We start from the raw sequence: 7,923 nt of genomic DNA, 5'->3' as shown, positions 1-7,923 counted from the left end.
TGTTTTTTGTATATTTATATAAAAAATTATATAGTCGACGTTTCGGGCAATGGCCCTGCTTTTGGGCACACGCGTAAGGAGGACAGCAGAGAGATAGAGATGGATCATAAGGTCCATAATTTTTGGTAAGGTGTTGTTTTTGGGGTTAGAGGGCGTAAATATATAAATGTTGTCGTTAAACCCGCCACCACCCGACACAGCCAAGAAGTAAGGGTTTGTCACGTAAGCAGTACGTGGCCAATTCACCACACCTCGAAAAGTAACAATGCTGTTAAAGAAAACAGATCTTAAATCTTGACTTAAAGCTTTCGTGACTGCAGTAATTCCTACTTTTTGGGTCTTTCGCTAAAGTCACGTAGATATAAATCTTTTTTTTAAACCACGACGTTTCGATCGCAGCACGGGCGGTCGTTCTCAGGTGAAAAAAAATACAGCAATCCTGCCTCAGCAGTCCGCCTGCTGTATTTTTTCACCTGAAAACGATTGCTTGTGGTGCGATCGAAACGTCGTGGTTTTTTATTCTTTTATTAGTTTTCTATCTACTTGATTTTACCAAAAGACCCAACGAGTAACAACAGATCTTTGTAGTACGCGGTGATGGTGATGCTGGGCAGTATTGCCACTGCGTGACTGATAGATCCGTCTTTCCACGGACGCAGAGATTGCTTTTTTCCAAATTGTGCGGCATGACATCTGGACAGGTAGCATTCCTGCGGTGCACGCAGTAGGAGCTGGGTCATAACGTTACAGCAACAATAAACGATACACAAACACTATAAGGGTGCAAAGTATATTTCGATTTAATGCTTTCGTGACTGCAGGGATTCATCTTCTTGGTTCTTTCGGTAAAGTCACGTAGAAGGGAAATAATAAAATAATAAAAATAAAACATAAAATAATTCTCACGACGTTTCGGCCACAACGCAAGCAGCCGTCCTCAGGTGAAAAACAGCTGTCCTGAGGGATCCGAGAGGCCTACGTCGGGGCCTACGTCGAGGCCCACGTGGGGGCCTACATAGAAGCCTACGTCGAGGCCTACTTCGTGGCCTACGTCGGGGCCTACGTCGAGGCTACTTCGAGGCCTACGTCGGGGCCCACGTGGGGGCCTACGTCGGGGCCTACGTCGAGGCCTACATAGAGGCCTACGTCGGGGCCCACGTGGGGGCCTACATAGAGGCCTACGTCGGGGCCTACGTCGAGGCCTACGTGGAGGCCTACATAGAGGCCTACGTCGGGGCCCACGTGGAGGCCTACATAGAGGCCTACGTCGGGGCCCACGTCGAGGCCCACGTGGGGGCCTACATAGAGGCCTACGTCGGGGCCTACGTCGAGGCCCACGTGGAGGCCTACATAGAGGCCTACGTGGAGGCCTACATAGAGGCCTACGTCGGGGCCCACGTCGAGGCCCACGTGGGGGCCTACATAGAAGCCTACGTCGGGGCCTACGTCGAGGCCTACGTCGGGGCCTACGTCGAGGCCTACTTCGAGGCCTACGTCGGGGCCCACGTGGGGGCCTACGTGGGGGCCTACGTCGAGGCCTACGTGGAGGGTGCTCGTCAATGGAAGCAGAACAATGAAGCTGATGGGCCAAACATCTCGCCTCTCCACGTCCACATCACGCAACTATTCGGCCTCGGCGCCTCCAGGCCGCACGCCCGCTGCTGCTCTGCTGTAGTACACACAGCTGCGGCTGCTTCGTGTATGACTCCTGCAACTGCAGTTGGGTCGGCTGCAGCTGCTACAGCAGCTGCAACAACAACAGCAGCTGCAACAACAACAGCAGCTGCAACAACAACAGCAGCTGCAACAACAACAGCAGCTGCAACAGCAGCTGCAACAGCAGCTGCAACAACAACATCAGCTGCAACAACAACAGCAGCTGCAACAACAACAACAGCAGCTGCAACAACAACAACAGCAGCTGCAACAACAACAACAGCAGCTGCAACAACAACAACAGCAGCTGCAACAACAACAACAGCAGCTGCAACAACAACAACAGCAGCTGCAACAACAACAACAGCAGCTGCAACAACAACAACAGCAGCTGCAACAACAACAACAGCAGCTGCAACAACAACAACAACAGCAGCTGCAACAACAACAGCAGCTGCAACAACAACAACAGCAGCTGCAACAACAACAACAGCAGCTGCAACAACAACAGCAGCTGCAACAACAACAGCAGCTGCAACAACAACAGCAGCTGCAACAACAACAGCAGCTGCAACAACAACAGCAGCTGCAACAACAACAGCAGCTGCAACAACAACAGCAGCAAGATGGCGGCGGCGTGTGCGGCCGTGTGTGCGTTGTGCTGCATGGGTGTGGGCTGTGCGTGAGAGTGGGTGAGGGTGAGCTGCGTGTGAGTGAGCTGTGTGTGTGTTTAAATTTAGTGTTTTAAAGATGTCAATTCACCTGCTGTGTATCTTACTACTGTCCCTCCCGGCCATATCTAGTGCCACACTCAACTCTACAAACGGCTACCCGCGTTACTTCACGTCAATACTTATTGCTAAATTTGCCACTACACCTGCTAATGAAACAACTTATAGACACTTCTACACTCCATCATTGTATCCTTTTAAACCCTATCTTTGTCCCATTACTTCACCAGCACTCCTTCCAAACTTCATTCTGCTCTTAAAAATAACACCATCTGTGAGCTGCTGCTATTCGTCCAAGGTTCGTCGCTCTTCATCCTTTCACAGAAAATACCTGTGCAAACTATTAATTCTACTTTTCTTATTTCTGGGTGGTATTGAGCTTCATCCTGGCCCAAATGTAAAGAACTCATATAATTCTGTAGATTTTTCTGGCAGAAAAGGTGTTGGTGTTCTACATGTCAACATCAGAGGGCTTTTGATTAAATTAAGTCAACTAAAACTAGAAGTAGCAAATCTTGACCCGGACATATTTTGCCTAACAGAAACATTTCTCACTCCTGCCGTCAATGACTTGCAGATTACGATTGACAACTACAACCTTTTTCGGCTTGACCGAGGATCTAAAGGAGGTGGAATTGCCATCTATGTTCGTAATACTATTGCATGTTCACCAGCTCACTCCTTGTTTAAAAAATGTTGCTTTGAAGGTCTGGCTCTCAGAATAACTCTCCCTAATAATCAACACATATTGGTAGTGTGCTGCTATAGACCGCCTAGTGGTAAGGATGTTGAAGCTGCATCTGCACTGAGAGAGCTTCTTGGGGGCCTCCCTAAAGGTGAAATAGTTTTAGTGGGTGATCTAAATTGGAATTGGCTAAACCCGCCGGCCGTGGCCACAAATTTTGCAGATGAATTTAACCTGTTTCAATTAATAAATGTCCCCACAAGACCCAACCTAAAAAATCCGGGACAGTCATCTCTGCTTGACGTCCTATTGACAAATGCCCCTCACAATTTCGCACTGACTGGTGTTCTAGGTAATAACCTTAGTGATCACTCCTTCATTTTTGGGGTGAGATCATCAGCCAGACACAAAGCCCCCCCTAAATTGGTTGAGAAGCACTCCATGAGACACTTCAGCATACAGGCATTTACTAATGATGTGCTTCACTCGGATATTGACAAGGTCTGTGACATTCCAAACCTGACTACGGCTTGGGAGACCTTCAGGTACACGTTTCTACAAATTCTTAACAAACATGCTCCGTTGGTTAAATTTAAAACTAAAGGCAATCGTCCACCATGGTTTGATCCTTTGATTACAAAACTCATGAAAACTAGAGACAAGGCTTGGGCATGTGCTCAGAAAAGTAATTTGGTTAATGACTGGCTAGAATACAGGATTTTAAGGAATAGATGCGTCAAAAAAATACGGCATGCAAAAAATGACTACTTCTCTTCTACTCTCCTTGAATCTCATGGAAATGCCAGGATTTTCTGGAAAACAATCAAATGTATCGAAAAGGCATCCAAAACAGATCATCTGCCCGTTCAGCTTAACCGAAATGGGGAATATTTTTCAGATCCCCAAAAAATAGTTGACAATTTTAACCTTCATTTTTCTGAAGCTGGTACCCTATTTGATAATCTATTGGGAGTCACCCCTGCTCATGCAAATTCCTACACCCCTATCCAAACATTAAGCGAATTTAGTTTTCAGCCAATCCACGAAAGTAATGTTCTGAAACAACTGTCCTTCCTCAAAGGGTCCTCCTCTACCGGAGCAGATAGTATTCCCGTCTTTGCTCTACTAAGTGTTGGTCACCTAATATACAAACCTATAGCCCATATTTTCAACCTGTCCATCAAAGAAGCATCAGTTCCTCTAGAATGGAAACATTCCTATGTTCGTCCACTTCACAAAGGGGGCCCTAAAGATGATCCAAATAACTACCGACCTATCTCAATTTTGTCCCCGTTGATGAAAATTTTTGAAAAATTATTGAACTACCAAATTATCAGTTTCCTGTCCGCCAACAATCTATTACATCTAAAACAATCTGGGTTCCGAAAAAAATACAGCACCACATCTGCTGCATTAGACTCTATGAATCACATTTACAGTAGCCTTGATAATAAGCAGTACTGCGCCTGTCTTTTTCTTGACTTGTCCAAAGCTTTTGATACAGTAGACCACAACATCCTGCTTAGTAAAATAAGTTGCCTCGGTTTTTCCGAAAACACAGTAAAATGGTTAAAAAATTACCTCTTTTCTCGCACCCAAACTGTATTCACAGATGGTTGGAGGTCAAACAGTGTTAAGATAACAAAAGGGGTTCCACAGGGTTCCATTCTCGGCCCCCTCTTGTTCTCTCTTTATGTAAATGACTTGGGCACTGAACTGGATTATTCCAGGGTAAATCTTTTTGCAGATGACACGGTACTAATTACTGCTGGCCGCTCTCCGGATGACGTGATTGCTAAGCTCCAGAGTGATTTCAACAAACTACAACATCAGCTAGTTGCTCTTAAACTAGTCCTAAATCCTGCCAAAACCAAGGTGCTATGCTTCTCACCAGGACTAAAGCGGGAAGTTATTTTCCCCAAATTACATTCCTTAAATAATGATCAAATAGAGCAAGTTAAGATCTATACGTATCTTGGGATCATCCTGGATTCAAAACTGAATTTTGAAGATCACATTGATTATATTGGGAAAAAGACAAAAATTAAAATTGGTTTTCTATATCGACACAAGCACTGCTTCCCCCCTATGTTCCGTTTGGAATTGATTAAAGCTACCATACTGCCTCTACTTGATTACTGTGACATTGTTTATAAATCAGCCCCAAGTACTGTACTGAAGAAGCTTGACTCAATGTATCACTCGGCCTTAAGATTTGCATTGAACTGCCCATATAGGACTCACCACTGTGACCTCTACATTGGGTCAAACTTAACATCTCTGAATGTTCGACGGCTTGTGCACCAGATCTTATTTATTCATGATGTACTTGCAAAAGAATCTGCAGATTACCTGCTGGATCTCATCTCTGTTTCAAAGAACAAATTTGACCTAAGGTCTACACTCATTTACCAGCTTAATATTCCCTATTGCCGTACATATACTGGAGGAAGGGCCTTTGCTATTGATGCCCCCAGGGTCTGGAATGCTGTTGCCAATAAATTGAAACTTGAGTCACTACCTATGAGATCTTCACTCAAAACTGCTCTAGAGGAGTTGTACACCCCTAGCTGCCAGTGCTATTCAGTGACCTAAAATAAAATGTTTCGCTCCGGATGATCGCTACAAAGTATGACCTGTGTTTTGATTTAGTGTGCTGATCTTAAAGGTGGAGTGACTCATGCAGCCAGCTATGGCTGCAGGGTTTTGGTAGTACATGTTGTTTATGCCATTTATTGTGAAAATTCTGTCACAGTTCCTATGATTGCTTTTTCATTGCTTTCATGGCTTTATTTTGGTGATTTCGAAAAGTGTATTGGTTTAGCCATGTTTGTTTGTTGTAGTACAGAGTTAGACTGATGGCCTTAATTTAAGCTGTCTTGTGGTTGTTGTTGTTGTTGTTTGACTTGCATCCCACTGGGATTTTTGCACACAGCGTTGGTGTACGGTGTTTTTTCTGCAATATTTTGCTGTCTTTTCTTGGATTTTCTGTTTGCACTTAGTCACATATTCACTTTAAGATGTTTTTTTGTTCATGTTTTTGTTTTTTGTTTGTTGCGGTTGCACCCGATTCAAGAGCTGAATGGCTCACAGGGCTATACCTAATAAATGAACTTGAAATGAACTTGAAAAATGAATTCGTTACTAATACAGCACACCGGTGTGTTGGAGAGCAAATCCACAAAGCCACAACATTTACAATCTGAGCACGACGTTTCGCCAGTAATTAAAACTAGCATCATTAGGCGGACAGACAATTTGTTTTAATATTTACGCGATTTAATGCAAAACAACCCTATATTATGGATATTGGTCGCGAAATCCTACGTGTTTAACTGGATCATAAGGATTGGAACTTCACTTATTTTTTTATGTGTCCTAACGTATAGCCATACCTGTCAACCCCTTATCAGTGCCTAGCTTATTACAGATCAATTCCAACCTTATTGGTCACCCCCGTGCCTTTATAAATATCAACGTTCATCCCAGAAAGTCCCATCCTAAGAGAGAAACACAAACAAATAGATACAAAAATATGTTTTGTCCGTGTTGAAACGGCTGTACGCCGTAAGGACCTGAAAACTCAATTTCCCTACACAGGAATATGGATAAGCCGTATGGGTTGACAGGTATGAATATAACAGTTGACGTTTCGGGAAATGGCCCTTCTTCAGAGCGCATACATAAGGAGGCCAGCAGAGAGATAGAGTGGATACTTCGCTTGTTTACACTTTAATTATTTGAAAAATGTGTACGAACGGATAGTAAGTTGAAATAAAATACATTTTAAATAAATCACAAAAAAAATAAAAAACGACGTTTCTAACGCAACACAAGCGCCCATCAGGTGAAAATGGGGCAAAACACAGAGCGAGAGAACACACAGAGGGACATCACACACACAGAGCACACAGAGAACGGCAAACTGCACGGAGGCAAATACAACAGGAAGATGGGAGACGCGAACTCAACAAACATTAGAAACATAACGCGATGCAAACCAGTCGGCCAACAACACAGTTAGACACTAACCTGGTTGACCACGTATTTCAAAAGACTGCTAAATTTTGTGTTCATCTTCTGGGCCGATTTACTTAAATTTTATTTTATTTCTACATACGTGACTTTACCGAAAGAACCAATGAGTATAGTAATTCCTGCAGTCACGAAAGCTTCAATTCTGGATAGTAAGTTGTCTTCGATTGGAATAATTATGCTCTTGAGTAACAGCTTAACAACTAATGACTGATGTTAATGCGAATTGTGCAATTTAATTACTGCCGCATGGTATTAATGTGCAGTGGAATCGAATTGCATTATCTGTTGTTATTACTGATTACTCTAAACCAGGGGCTCGGCAACCAAGCTAAACAGGAGGAGCCAATTTATTTATTTTCGAATTCGGTAAGAAACTCAGTATTTCAAGAGCCGCAATGCACACGAAAACGAGACGGTGGTGGTCCTGTTTAAAGAGCTGAAGGCTACTGGCCCCCTGGTCTAAACTATAGACTCTGATTGAATGGCAATCTAGACTATGCAATCCAAATTCAGTGTAATTATAGACCGTGGATTGCAATAGCATGTTTCATGCGTGCATCATATTCATCATCAGCTGGTCATGAATATAAGGTTTCTGCTGGATTAAGGTTGATGCTGGACTTTAATGCCTTGCCAAACCGCTGCCACCTGTCACTTCATCTATAAATAAACTATAAACTAAAATGTTTTTATTTTACCAAGACCTACTGAGCTATATTTCTATTTTTCAGAAGCGACCTGGCCACAAATGATAACTCAACGAAGTGGCTTATCACGTGAAAATGTATAGCTGCCAAACACTCCGAACGCGTG

Source organism: Lampetra planeri, chromosome 33, assembly GCF_965212315.1.
Source record: "Lampetra planeri chromosome 33, kcLamPlan1.2.h2, whole genome shotgun sequence".
Taxonomy (NCBI): domain Eukaryota; kingdom Metazoa; phylum Chordata; class Hyperoartia; order Petromyzontiformes; family Petromyzontidae; genus Lampetra; species Lampetra planeri.
This window is presented reverse-complemented; position numbering follows the sequence as displayed.